The sequence below is a fragment of the Phalacrocorax aristotelis genome, chromosome 3 (genome assembly GCF_949628215.1).
Source record: "Phalacrocorax aristotelis chromosome 3, bGulAri2.1, whole genome shotgun sequence".
In the NCBI taxonomy this organism is placed as follows: Eukaryota; Metazoa; Chordata; class Aves; order Suliformes; family Phalacrocoracidae; genus Phalacrocorax; species Phalacrocorax aristotelis.
The window spans coordinates 78,163,789-78,176,409 of NC_134278.1; positions in this window are offsets into that span (position 1 = coordinate 78,163,789).

Below are 12,621 nucleotides of genomic sequence, written 5' to 3' on the forward strand. Positions count from 1 at the left end.
ATCAGCACATATCATTTGCAAGCTTAATAGTTCCTATGTAAAACCTAATCAATTAGTATCAATTATTACATTATGGAGCTAGAGGCATTTCATCATCTGCAGCTCTCAGTAGGATCTGGAGTAGGATCAAGCATCAAAATAAAAGCATGTATTTCCAGCTGAGGACCTACAAATAAGGCAACAATGTAGCATTTATAATAAAACACAAGAAAAAGATAGACACCCCCCCTTTATAAATGGCCAAAGGAACAGTGTGATGTAGGAATTATAATGGACAAAGTCAAGAAGTGAAGAATAAAATACTTGCAAAATGCATCTGGAAGAGAATTTGGATTGCTGAGACATAAATATTGGCAAGTTAGCAACTATTGTGATTAACAATCATCTTTGGCAAGCCAAGCAACAGCTGGGCAGCAGGAACTGAAGCAAGAGGTGCTACCTATAACAAAGGAAGAAGAAAGTGTTTTGTCAGCGTAGAAGACAAGCATTCCAGGAAATTGTTGCAATTATCACTGCTTGTTCCTGCCTTAGCTGCAAAAAGACCTGTCTGTCATGATTAGATTACAGATGGGCAGGTCTGAACACTTGAAGCTTTTATTAGCATAGTTATTCCTGTCATTCTACACTATATATGTAGGAATTGTGCAAGCTCTCTCCCTGTCACAGTCTATATCGTATGTGTGTAGAAAACAGCTGGTCCTGTGCTGTGAAAAATCATATAATGTCCAAAGTTGTATAGACAAAGGGAAACAGTAAAACACTCTGGCAGAGCAGCAGCTGGATTTGCAGTGATGCTGCACAGGTGCTGTTCCTCTGTGCCTGGGAGGCAGCCTGGATGAGCTGGAGGCCACTGCTCATGGGGGGGAGCAGCACTCCACTGCTGAGATGACTGCCAGCTTCAGATCCTGTGTGAGAGGTGGGAAAAACCCAAAGCAAAAAAACCCACCCAAAACACTATCTTCCTGTACTTAAGCTTATGGTACAACTATTCTTAAGGGCAAGTTTTCTCCTGGGAATTTCTTTCCTAAAAGCCAAATGGCTGTAGATGGAGGATGTGCCCTGCATGATTAGCATGGGATGTGTGTGGTGCAGCAAAGCCCTCAGGCAGCTGGAGGATGTGGCTTTTCTGTGATGAGGCTTCTCTATGTCCTCAGTTAGTCACACATGATAAAACAGATGCCCAAAACTGCAGCTGAAACTACTTAAGTCAACTTCATGCTGAAATACATGAAGTGGTGACGGCTATATCTATCTGTGTTTTTACCGTCATGAAGGCTGAATGATTATAAGTGTTTTAAGATCTTTTTCTGGGCTGAAGCTCATCTCTACAACTTACTAACTTAATAATGCTTCAGAAGAGATAATTTTAGATTCTATTTTTAAATATAAAACTATATTTCCAGGGCTGTTTAGAATAAATCAGTTTTTACAACATGGGGAAAAAATTCCGATTAAACAGTTTATTCACAGAATACTTATAATTTCAGTTGGTAATGTAGATACAGGTGCTGGGCTACAAAGGTATAGTGATTACTATTTAAAAATGGACAGTATTTGTTTTTTAACTTATAACATTCTCTTTACTTAAGTAAAGAAATTATGATAATAAATGGTCATTTTTTAAAAACCATGCCCCCGCATCCGTGTGAGGAGAAGCACCAAACTTCTGTTTCTAGTATTGCACCACTGCATTGCTGGCATCCTTGAAGCAACTGCTGATGATTATCTTGTGTTTGGGAAGGAAGGGATGAGGGCTGCTTGTTCAGTCAGGTGCACTCTGTACTTTATGTTGCTAAATCAGGTCAACCGGGGTAAGAGAGCCTCTTGAAACGCCACCTTGCAAAATTGTCCTCCTTCACTCAGTTAGGGAAAGCTTCTTTTACAGTTAAATGGCACATAATGGCTTCATCACTGTAATTACCACCCCCAGAGGAGCAGAGCTGGGGGCTGGTAGTGCTTACTCGGCAGGGCGCTACTCCTAGCAGGCGTCGAACTGGGCTACAAAGCCAAGTTGGTTTCCTCGTTATGGAAAACCTGCCTTGGCAATGAATCCAACAGGTTAAAAAATGTAGAAATAGTTTTCTGTTCTATATTTAAAAAACTAGTTCCTTTTTCTGAACATCTCACATAAGGTTGTGAGGAGGTTTGTTTCTTCCATTGCTGCCTTACAAAGTGTGTGCTGAAACACTTGTTTTATGAGGAGAACTAGTCAGGGGTTTTCTCCCAAGGTTTCTGTGTCCTTCTTAAGTGTTTTTTCTAATGAAAACGTCCCACAGGTTGTAAGGAGGAGACTAAAATCAGGGTTCTGCCTGATGACAGAAAGTGAAGGGGTCAAAGTTGAGGCACACTGTTAATTAATGACAGTCATTTTAGCTATGTAATCCTTTCCTCAGGACTCATGGGTCTTTATTGAGCTGGCTAAATATAAATTTAGTAGAATCTGATAAGAATATAGGTTCCTGGTATGTTTCACTACTAATAAATTCACTTACCATACTTAAGTATGCTCTTTCCTGGTACCTTGGCTCTCCCCAGCCTAAATAACCCAAATGAGTCTGGAGGATGGCCAGGAGTGGGGGTTCATTCCTGGTAGAAAAGTACAGCTCTGTGCTATTCTCCTTTTCCAGCCCTTCCCCTGTTAAGGACCAAGTACCTCAACTACTGCCACTCGAAAACCTTGAACATAAATATCAGTAGGCTTGATTTACGAAAAAAAGCAGATTAGGACGCTTGAGCCAGAAAGGCTTGATTAGACCAGGGGTCACTTTGGTCTAATTATATTATCCTCGGTGGTGTTAAATCCACTTGAGTCAGGTTCAATTTTTTGCTTGATGGACCGAGATTTCTCCAACTCACTGAAGAACGGTGAAGACAGTGTCTAGGATGCCCCTGACTTACTAGAGGAAGCCAAAGGTTGTCTTTGATTGAATTAGTGATGCATACCCAGATAGGGGCCCTGAAATCACCTTTGGCCTATTTCTTTAACAAAAAGAAAGAGGGGAAATTTCAGTGGACTGCAGCGGATAAACAAACCGTGGGCATACAAGATGAGTAACTTGAAGGTAAATACGCCAAAGTCCTTTCCGGAGCTACTGGGATCAAAGTGAAATAAACAATAGGTCCTGGTGGACTTCTACAAGGTCATTCAGGACCCAGCAGGGAGTCATTTAGGTTTATACAAGGTCTAACAGAAAAAAATAAGTACTGATTCAAGTGTGTATACTTTTAAAAAAGTAGATGCATTTTACTCATGTACCCAAATGTGCATGTGCAAACATGAGATGGGTGGTTGTAGACAACCTCCAGACTCTGTAGCGAGGATCCTTTTCTTCTCAGAAACATTTGAAATATTGTGTCCCACAGATGTCTGAGGCCATGTTTTGTCTGGGTATTGATCTTTCCAGTAAACATTAATATTGGGTGGTGATGCTACAGCTTCAGTTCACAAGGACTATCTTGTTTTCTACCAAAGATATCTTGGTTTTTACACTTGGTTTTTACATATAAATTAAATACAAAAGCCTACATCCAAAAGCTGTGCAACACCTAGATACTGACCCTTGGCACCTGGAGCAGATTGCAGCATCTGCCCTGCAGACCCAGCTTCACCGTGTGGGTGAGGAGGGGAGGGTTAGCCCTGCCAGAGCAGAAGCCAAACCTTTCACACTGAGCAGGAAGCTCAACAAAACATAACCAAGAGGAAATATGGAGTAGAGGAATGCCCTTATCCTGACACCACCCTGTGACTTTGGTGCTTCTTTCTGCTCAGGGTGTCCCTCCTGAAGGCTGTGTACAAGTATGCTTTTACAACCTGCTGAAAGCAGCTCCTTCTTTTCTGTGGAAAGCTCAGGAGGAGGCAGCGTGAGCATCATCTCTGCATCATGTGAAAACCCTGTGGTTCCAGTACTTGCCAACGGTGCTGCAGCTCAGAGCAGGGAACCCCATCAAGGAGCTGATGGGGTTCAGGCTGGTGTTGGTCAGACCCACACACTCCATCTCCCAGGAGCGTGATGCACACTTCCAACTGTGTAGGCTTATTTAAGGCTCTTTGGGCTAAAAGGAGGGACTGTCTCTTGGCAGCAGGGCACCCTGATGGGGGTGGCTATGCAGCACTTGCATACTGAGTGCCTGCTCAGCACAAATCTCAGCCACATCGAACCTCAGGGAGGCTGCTCCAGCAGTTCTTTGTCACAGAGGTGGAACAACTCTCACTAGATGTGATCTTTAGTGTTTAGGATTTACCAAAAATACTTATTATGGGAATTGCTAACACTTAGAATATTGAAGCCGAGGGAGGGAATGGGGTAGTGTTTTCCCTGGAGAAGCACCTTCTTTCACTGTCACTATGCATTATTATGAGCAGCACTTACATTTGTTTTTGATATTTTACTTCCCTTCTTCCTTCCTTTTTTTTCCTTTAATATCCAGGATGCTATGATTAGGATCCTGCAGCCTCTCTATCTATCTATCTTGGGGTACCTCCTATGGATGTACAGAAGCTGCAAGAAGGCAGTCAGTTCATGAATCTTAACTCAGCTGGAAATTTAAGAATTCAAGGTTTTGTGGTTTAATTTTCACTCTCTTTTAAACAGCCTGATTCTAATTGGAGTGCTTGTTCAAGATTAAAGCCTTCCTTATCTCTTTTTACTGGAAGGTTTCACTCATGTTTGACATCTGTTTGTTTAAGGCCCTCCTATGGTTCACATTTTAGTGCACTACTAATGCTATTGTAACTTATTTTGGTTTTAAGGCAGTGAGTTTTTTACTTTTGGGGAACACCATTTACCCAGTCTTGCTATAGGTTTTAACCATACTGCACCAATAGTGTGGAATAGGGTGTTCTAAATTAACATTTTAGATAGTGTTGAGCATCACAAAATTTCAGAGGGGTATTATATATTGTGAAAGACAGCAAAGATTCTCCACATGTACCATGGTGAAGATAACAGATTTAAACAGAGAAAGTGGATTATCCCAGTTGTTGTGGCCTACAAATCTTTGAATTAATCTTTGGAGTTCATCCATCAGTCCTATGGAAACCCGAGGTCTTCACTCAGTGCTGACTACTTGTGGTAGGGCGATATGAATGCATATCATATTTGAGGACAAAAGAGACCATCATAGAATTTAAACTGATTTCCAGATTACTGCAGACTATTGAAGTCATCCACTTGCTTCCATACTAACCTTTTGTCTGCTAAGGCATATCTACTGAAAGCCACTGAGAGGAACGGCAAACATCTTTTCTCTTTTAAAGGGTTTATTCCATGAATAACCAGCTTCGTTTTAAAACTATGGCTACCTTATTTCCATTCTGCAGCTGTGTGGATTTTGCGCCAGCCTGGTTTTGTGCTCTGGTCTGGCTCTCTGTGCTTCCAGAACATGGGATTTTTCTCCCTGCGAAGATTCTTGTAATCAAATTGCCTCTCAGCCATCTCCAGGCTGAGCTGAACAGATCAGGGTCTTTAATAATCTGCATGGTAGGCATTTTTTGTTCTTCCCTGCATCCAAACTCTGAATCTTTTAAATATATTGAGTGGTATTAGTCGGTGCTTTTTAAAAATGGCACTTAAGGCCTGAATGACGCGTTTTGCATGACATTCTTACCTTTAACATATACTGCCTAACCTCCTATTCCAGTTTCCTTTTGAAGCCAGGGATGGAGCTTCCAGTTACATTGGTGGGGTTTTTCTCGTAATCTTTATAGAAAGATTTTTAAGAGCATCAAGTGCTTGTTGATCATATTGACTGAAAGTTTTGAGAAGATTGAAGCACTGGTGTTTAAGCATAGGATATGGCCAATGGCAAGGGATCTTCCCCAGTTAGGCATCCTACTTGAAATGAAGCATAATCTGGAAGAAAGCTTCTGTGTCTGAGGGGTCGCCACCCAGCCTGCTTCAGACTGAGTTTTTAGCTGTTGACTGCATGACAGCGGAGGTATTCCAGACTTGAACTGCTATAAATGGTATAAAAACATACCAAGTTTAAAGGTCATGTTAGTGTAAGACCAAAGACTTCTGCTGGTGTTGGTGGACATACTAATAAATAACTCACCCTGGTTCAACTGCCAGCGCTGTGTTTTTCCTCACAGACTATCCAATTGGGTAGAAGAACATGGGGCAACTTGGAGACTTCCTGGAATTGGGGGTTGTGGAAGTTTTGTGAATGTGCATGTTGGATACCTGACATGAGCTCCACAGAAGGTTGCTGTCCTTCCTGGGCTTGGGAGAGTAATAACAAATTTGCACCTGAATTGCAGAATAAATAGTCCTCACCTTTGCTCAGCTTGATGTGCATTTTCTTTTGGCTGGGCCAAAAGCATGCATACATCTCAGCTGTGTATTCCACTTTTTTACTGGCCATCTAAGCATACATTGAGGAGCATGTTGTTAATCCCTGGACAGACACTTTACCCGCACGTATTAGTCCACAGACCCAATACAAAGACCGCAGGCCTGCAGTTGATGTGCAGCTCCACCCAGAGCGTAACACAAGGCAGCACACTGGTGGTTGAAATGGGACTAGAGGTCCAAATAGCAGAAGATCAGCACTGTCAAGACTGCTTAAAAGCTGACGGGTCACTCTTGTCACTTCTCAGAAGTGAAATGCAGGTTATTTCTGTTCTCTTTGTTTACGGCTCCATGGTAATAGCTACCATTCCTAAAATCAAAACTGTTTTAGTATCAACAGGTGAAATAAATTTAGGCCTCTAGGAAAAGTCTCATATGCTTTAAGCCGATAATGTTCTTTTCTCAGTACGTGGGTTCCAGCTTCGAAGGGACATGGTTACTGACATCGGGGCATGACCTCATCACTGTGTCCAACACGGCTGAGGTCACTGTGGAATACAGCAGTTAGCAGAGATGCCTATCTGAAATCATCCAAGTCAGATGCTAAGGAGAAATACACCTTCATGCTTCACCATTGGAGAAGCAGCTCTCATGAATGGATAAGTAAAGCGAATAACTGATTATAATGGAGTTTACAATAGAGAGAAGAGCCCAGCCAATAATGGGGCAAATCTGGGTAAATGCAGTGGAAATCACTGACTCTTCATTTGCATGTCTTAGCAAGGAGATTATCATTAAAACTGAAGCCTGCTTTCTCCGGTAGGGAAAGTGTGAGGCTTTGCCACTGTAGCTATTTTTACCAGTGACTGCAGAACCTGAAGGACAGGAAGAATGAATTAGGCAGGAGCGTGCCAAACCAAAACAACACGCAGCTTTGCCACAGACTGTGACTCACCAGCCTTTTTATAAACTAATTTCCTTAATAAAGAATGGAATTGAGCTCAGGCCAGCTTTGGTTATTTAGAAAACAGAGAGGACACCACGAATAGCTCTCCAGTCGGTCTGGATGAATGGACAGAAATCCACTTACTTCTATCTTGCATCCAGACAGTGGGATTATGGTATCTTTAGCAGCCGGTGCACTGCAAGGTTATCTGTGGTTAACCTGAATAGCTGGGTACAGCCAAAGATCTTTTTCTTCAGCTCTTCTCTGGAGCTTTTATACAAAATCTCTGCTTCTTGTGATTTGAGACATTAGCCATTACTGTTACTACCTATTATTTGCCTTGCTGTAGTGTCTGGGGCGCTCAGCCAGCCATTTTGCCACCCTTGAACAAGATGCTATTTAGACATATAACAAGACTTTCTAAGCCTCAGGACAATTCTCATAGTACACAGCAAGTGGGACTCGAAAAGGGGATGAAGCAGCCAAAGGTGAACTGGAACGGGATAAAGCAGGAGGAAGACGTAAGAGGGAAATAAGTGTTGACTAAGGGGGAGGGGAATTGTTTTATTATTTTAACAAATGCACTGTTCTCCATCCAGGGGAAAAAAGCATGGTTACTTACCAGTAACTGCAGAGATTTAGGATGATTGCTGATGCAGATTTCCTAAAAGGACGTGTCTTAGATCAAGCACCTGAACATATTCTGACAAGCCCTTCTCTTTAAGGAGTAGTATCAATGTCAGTGAGTGCTACCCCACAGGAGAGGTAAAACCTCCAGATATCTCATTTAGTCGTTTTCTGGGGTTGGAGGGAAAGACTCACATCTGCCTGCCCACGGCCTGACATTCCACAGGGCTTCCTAACCAGGAACTCTGCAAAGCTATGCATGTCAAACACTGGCTGAACTTGGCTCATTCCTGATAATGGTCATGTTAAAGGAGGAATGAGAAGAGGTGAGAGAAGAGAAAGCTTTTTTATTTCTCACTCAGTTTTCCCATTTGGATGTTCTTGTATATGATTAAGGTTCTCCAGAAATGCCTCCTTTTTTAACCACCGGGCCTATAAAGTCAGGTGTACAGGAGTCATTGGCCTGCCTGCCAGGAGAGGCTATAAAAGCCACAAGATGGGACAGAAGTTTGGTAAGGGAAAGGAGGAGTAATACATGGTAGTCACTGGGGTGTGGAGGAAGAGGATGGGGAGGGACACACACCTGTCCTAGTGATGAAGGACCATGAGGGCTAAAGGAGCAGGAGGGTAATTTCTTTTAGGGACAGAGAAAAGAAAGGAAGGACAGGAACAGCTGGCAGGAGAACAGAAGCATGAGATAACCTATGATCAGAGCAGATATCCTATGAGTAACACATCTGAAGTCCAAGATTGCTTGGTTATGCTTGCTTGGACCTGAATCACATGCAGTTTCTCCATATCTGGTACCACATGCTGTTCCTGTGAGGATCCTGAGCTGGATTCGTCATCTCTGTGATGCTGCTGGGGTTAATGGAAATCTACAGATGGGAACACCAGTGTAATGGTGTGCAGACTCAGATGTGGTAACACCAGGCAAGCAGAACCAATCCCTCAAAGTAGGAGAGGTTGATTTTGCTTTCGTGGTCACTAGTAAGTTCGGCAAGCAGAAGAGGCTATGCAGGCTGCTTGCCAGTGACCAGCAGTTTCCAGAAGAACCATACCTTGTAAGATTTCTAAAGGGCAAGGGAAATCCATGCCAGGCAGCTTGTGTGAAAGCACTCATTTGTCTGGTAGGTGAACTGTCTGTCTGATGAGGGCTTAAAAGCTTACTTGTTGCTTCCCAAAGCAGAGGTCTGAGTCTTCAGGCTGCACTGAAAAAACAGCTCCAGGCGTAATTTCCTGGAAATCCCTAGAAACATTCAAGGTCAGGCTGGACGGGGCTCTGAGCAACCTGATCTAGTTGAAGATGTCTCTGCTCACTGCAGGGGGGGGTTGGACTAGATGACCGCTAAATGTCCCTTCCAACCTAAACCATTCTATGATGAATCTATGGATTTAAAAAGGTAACTGTGTGATTTTACTGTGACCAACACATGGCAGTCAAACATGGCCAGTGCTTGGGGACTGGAAAGGAATTATGCAAAAATGAGCAGGATCCTTTTTTTTTCTTTTCTTTTTTATTTCTTTATAAAGAAAGGAAAGGATGGGCATGCCAAGCCAAAATGGCAGAGTACAGACAAAGGTGAGCACTGAGGCTTCTCCTCGGGGGCCATCCACAGTAAACTCTTGCCCTAGTAGAGTAGAGCTCCCCATCCCTCCTGCTGGGAGGGACCCAGCACACCGCCAGCCCTTCAGCACAGTCACAGCTCTTTGAAGATAGTTTGCACAGTTTCACAATACCGTCAGCCCACGTCACAGCGGGGCAGCAGCCGCTGAGGCCAGCAACAGTAGCAGCAGCAACACTGGATAGAGTGCACAGAAAAAAGGGAGCAAAGAGCTTATTTGCAAACAGTTGTATGTAACAATATAGAAAGTCCAAAGATCATCATTCTGCTATAAAAATATTACACTTCATAAAACCATGTACTATAAAAAAAATCTATTCAGAAACGCTGGTAAACATAATAAATATCTGTACACCGGCTGCCCTTTTCATACAGGAAACGTAAAAAGCGTAAGCCTCAGAAATCATTGTTTGTAAACATGAATATGGAGTCTGTAAACAAAGTGCTAGATCATGGTTCATATTTTGTCAAATTCACTGGATACTACCCAAGTAAACCCCTTGCACATCATCACCTAATTGCCAGACTCCACCACTGTGACAGGCAAGAGGAGCCTGCTCTGAGCTGCCCCCTGGTTTCAGTGAAGGTGCATACAGATTAAGAAACTAACACAGCAAGGGTGAGGGAGTCAGGATTTGGCTCTGAGTAGCAAACCAGAAACAATCTTTTAGCAACTGTTTTTCATTTTCTGCACTTACAAATGCTTATTTCCAACCTCTCCTTTTCAAAATTCTCCTTTATCAAAGAGGGTACAAATTTTCCTCATTTGCCTTTCAGGCTACAGCATCTCTGAAAACTATGACCATCATCACATCCATTTAGGAGACATGACTGGACACAAATTGAATCGGTGACTATGTATACCTAAGCAAGAAGTAGCAGTTGTACCGTTCAACACTGAACCTCATGGTTTACACAACACAGGCTGATGCAAAGGGCCAAATTCTTAATTTTAGACTCTAAACTTTGGGCTGCAAAACATTTCCACGTGCAAGCCTGGGCTGACATGCATGATCAGATGCCTGCTTAGCTGACTGACTTGCATGTGTTGTCACTCACTCGCACATGGAAATGCAAGGTCTGGGCTCACAAAATGTGTATAGAATTTGGCTGACGTTTGGCTCTAAGAACTACTGGGACTTTATTTGCTCTTCAACAGGCTTCTATCCACATTTCACCTAAATACTGAGAATTTTAGTTCTGTCCACAGTGAGACCCTTACTTTTAACTTAACTTTATCTTCCAAGTTTAAACACTCAAATTTTTGCTAACTTTCATAATACGAGAGGATGTGCAATTGTTGGTTGTGCCTGTTGGTGGCAGACATGGAGGGGGGAGTGTGGGACTGTTCACATAGGAACTGAGCCACCAGAAGCAGCTTAGCCACAATATTTCAGGGCAACACAGAGTTTTAGGAGTGAGGTCAGCTAGGAAGTATGACTACACACTTCTATAGGATTATGATGTATACTTCAAAAGAGAAAAAGAAAACAGGCTTGCACATTTTCCTTTTTTAATGAACTATATTACAGCATCTTATTAACATTATTTTAGGCCTTTTTATTTTAATGTAAGGAATATCTGAGGTGGTTGGCCCAGTTGTGCTGCTTGCCTGTCTTTTAGGATTCAGACATGTGACCCTGGAGCTCACTTGGCTTTTGTTTAAAGGCGCCATCTGCAGATGTTCAACAAGAGAACTTTGCTTCTAAATATTTGCTTTGGTGTTTCTGATACGCAAATCTTAATATACTGCTTCACCTGAATGGAAATAATTTTCTGGTGAAAGCTAAGGTATCTTCTTTTCTGCTATAGTAATCTGCTTTAATTTCCATGTTTGTCTTCCGTACTTCTACTAGGTAGGGATCTAGAAAGCTGTAGCACTTTACAAACGCAGGAATTTCCTCTGTAAAAATGGCTGATATAAAAACAAACCCAAGATTTTTTGTATCCTCTTTATAAAGTCAATAGTGGCAAAAATACACACAGTCAACTTTTATTTCCCCATGGCATGTCACCTGCAGCCCTACACCTCCTCATTCCTGGGAGTTTATATGAACTTGTGGTAAGTTTTCAGAAGCCTGGACTTCTCCTCCTCTGCGTGCACAGCTTGGCTCTGGTAACCTGCTGCTGTACAAACATCTCATCAGTTATCACCCTGGCTCTGAGCCACACCTGGGCTCACTCAGCGTAACTCTGAAACAGAGGGAAGGAGGCGACACTGAAGTTGCAGCTACACCAATGTGTTGACAGCACTGCTGGCAAAAAAGATGCCGTTGCCTTCCTGCTGTCCCCAGCCACTTGTTCTGATGCACAAACATTTGCTTTGCCCTGTGGTGACCTGGATAAGGGAGGTGCGAAAGTGCTGATGAGCAGCTGAGGTCAAGAGAAAATGACTCCCTGCCTTTTTTAGCATCAGCGCTCACATATGCTGTCGTAAGCTCTGTGGACTGCTGGCGTAAGAAACACTTGTGGCACCCGTGGCTTACGGGATGATCCAAGCCCTGGCGTAATTCATATCATAGACTCACAACAATTTCCATCTTGACCAAGGTCCGAATGTATTCAGATGTACCAGAGCTGGGTGCAAGTTGTTAGAAAGAGTGCTGCACTATGTTGGCAGAACCAGCCTGTCCCCTGTTTGATAGAGGCTGATCTACCCTGTAAGCCAACAGATTCATTGTCTCTTTCAAACTCTGTCCAAAACCTGTTCAACCATAAGTCTGGCTGAGAAAAGTCCCAGTATTACTCCAGGGTTAGGTGAAGCACAGCGACCCACAACCTGTACTTTGTAAGAGTGTGACATGCAACGTTGTGTCATGAGGTCACGTGGCACAAGCTGTCCTCCCAGCTCTCTCTGCTTGGGTCGTCCCTAGTATCCAGGGGCAGGGAGCTGCTCAAGATAATATGAAATCTGTTGTCAGATGGCCATATTTTTCAGATTTAGAGGTTGATTATGAAGTGTCTGTGAGGGTCACTTGTGGTTTGCTGAAAAAGTCAGGCTTTATAAATGCTATCTGCTGTTAAAACTTGCTTGAAAAAATTAAACAGACTTTAAATGAGTAAAAATTAATGGGAGACAGGGGTCAGGTCTTCCTCTGAGCAGCATCTCCCACACCTTTGCCATATACACAAG